The 2,500-nt window shown below is 36.0% G+C and overlaps 1 non-coding gene across 1 annotated transcript; it reads left to right on the top strand.

The window, feature by feature from the left end:
- The first annotated feature begins 2,095 nt into the window (after nt 1–2,095).
- On the top strand, nt 2,096–2,167 carry TRNAQ-UUG (transfer RNA glutamine (anticodon UUG)). Its single transcript has one exon. It is a non-coding gene; the product is annotated as a tRNA-Gln (tRNA).
- The last annotated feature ends 333 nt before the right edge of the window (nt 2,168–2,500 follow it).

The raw sequence follows: 2,500 nt of genomic DNA, 5'->3' as shown, positions 1-2,500 counted from the left end.
CAAGTTCAATTCTTAGATTCTATGGAACCATTTTTGCACGTAAATTTAATTTCTGGGATAATTATACTAAAGTGAGCACTCTGGACTATGAATCCAGTCATCCAAGTTCAATTCTTAGATTGTCCGGAACCATTTTTGCACATAAAGGTCACCTCTGGGATATTTATAATAATATGAGCCTTTTTTGAAAAGCTAGCCCTCTAAGCGAATAATTTAAGATTGTTTTTGAAATGTGGTTTCATGGTGTAATGGTTAGCACTCTAGACTCTGAATCCAGTGATCCGAGTTCAAATCTCGGTGGGACCTTTGTATCTTTTTGCACTTACAGTTCAAATATCCTGTTCAATCTTGTACTTCTTACTAATGTTCATTTTCAGGGAAGCACTCTGGATCATGAATCCAGCCATCCAACGTCAATTCTCAGTTTGACCAGAATAATTTTCACACATAAAGTTCAACTATGTGGTAATTAGAAGAAATTGGCCTCTTTTGAAGCTTTCAATCTAAGGAAGAATTTATAAAAGGCTTTGAAATGTGGTTCCATGGTTTAATGGTTAGCACTCTGGACTTTGAATCCAGTGATCCGAGTTCAAATCTCGGTGGGACCTTGAGAAGTTTTGCACGTACACTTGAAATATGCTGTTCAATTCTGTACTTGTAATAATCCTCATTTATAAAGAAGCATTCTGGACTATGAATCCAGACATACAAGTTCAATTCTTAGATTCTATGGAACAATTTTGGCACATAAAGGTAATTTCTGGTATAATTATACTAAAGTGAGCACTCTGGACTATGAATCCAGTCATCCAAGTTCAATTCTTAGATTGTCCGGAACCATTTTTGCACATAAAGGTCACCTCTGGGATATTTATAATAATATGAGCCTTTTTTGAAAAGCTAGCCCTCTAAGCGAAATATTTAATATTGTTTTTGAAATGTGGTTCCATGGTGTAATGGTTAGCACTCTGGACCCTGAATCCAGCGATCCGACTTCAAATCTCGGTGGGACCTTTCTATCTTATTGCACTTACAGTTCAAATATCTTGTACTTCTTACTAATGTTCATTTTCAGGGAAGCACTCTGGATCATGAATCCAACCATCTAACGTCAATTCTCAGTTTGACCGACCCCATTTTTGCACATAAAGCTCAACTATGTGGTAATTAGACCTTGAGAAATTTTGCACGTACCGTTGAAATATGCTGTTCAATTGTTTACTTGTAATGATCCTTATTTATAAAGAAGCACTCTGGACTCTGAATCCAGTGATCCGAGTTCAAATCTCGGTGGGACCTTTGTATCTTATTGCACTTACAGTTCAAATATCTTGTACTTCTTACTAATGTTCATTTTAAGGGAAGCACTCTGGATCATGAATTCAGCCATCCAACGTCAATTCTCAGTTTGACCCCAACCATTTTTGCACATAAAGTTCAACTATGTGGTAATTAGACCTTGAGAAATTTTGCACGTACCCTTAATATATGCTGTTCAATTCTTTACTTGTAATGATCCTTATTTATAAAGAAGCATTCTGGACTATAAATCCAGACGTACAGGTTAAATTCTTAGATTGTCCGGAACCTTTTTTGCACATAAAGGTAATTTCTGGGATAATTATACTAAAGTGAGCACTCTGGACTATGAATCCAGTCATCAAAGTTCAATTCTTAGATTGCCTGGAACCATTTTTGCACATAAAGGTCATCTCTGTGATAATTTTACTAATATGAGCCTATTTTGAAGCTAGCCCTCTAAGCCAATAGTTTGAAAATGTTTCCTGAATGTGGTTCCATGGTGTAATGGTTAGCACTCTGCACTCTGAATCCAGCGATCCGAGTTCAAATCTCGGTGGGACCTTTGTATTTTATTGCACTTACAGTTCAAATATCTTGTTCAATCTTGTACTTCTTACTAATGTTCATTTTCAGGGAAGAACTCTGGATCATGAATCCAGCCACCTAACTTCAATTCTCAGTTTGACCAGAATCATTTTTGCTCATAAAGTTCAACTATGTGGTAATTAGAAGAAAATTGGCCTCTTTTGAAGCTTTCAATCTAAGGAAAAATGTATAAATGTCTTTGAAATGTGGTTCCATGGTGTAATGGTTAGCACTCTGGACTTTGAATCCAGTGATCCGAGTTCAAATCTCGGTGGGACCTTGAGAAGTTTTGCACGTACCGTTGAAATATGCTGTTCAATTCTATACTTGTAATAATCCTCATTTATAAAGAAGCATTCTGGACATACAAGTTCAATTCTTAGATTCTATGTAACCATTTTTGCACGTAAATTTAATTTCTGGGATAATTATACTAAAGTGAGCACTCTGGACTATGAATCCAGTCATCCAAGTTCAATTCTTAGATTGTCCGGAACCATTTTTGCACATAAAGATCACCTCTGGGATATTTATAATAATATGAGCCTTTTTTGAAAAGCTAGCCCTCTAAGCGAATAATTTAAGATTGTTTTTGAAATGTTGTTCCATGGTG

This window comes from Crinia signifera, chromosome 11 (genome assembly GCF_055691185.1).
Source record: "Crinia signifera chromosome 11, ASM5569118v1, whole genome shotgun sequence".
NCBI classification, from domain to species: Eukaryota; Metazoa; Chordata; class Amphibia; order Anura; family Myobatrachidae; genus Crinia; species Crinia signifera.
This window is presented reverse-complemented; position numbering and strand designations above follow the sequence as displayed.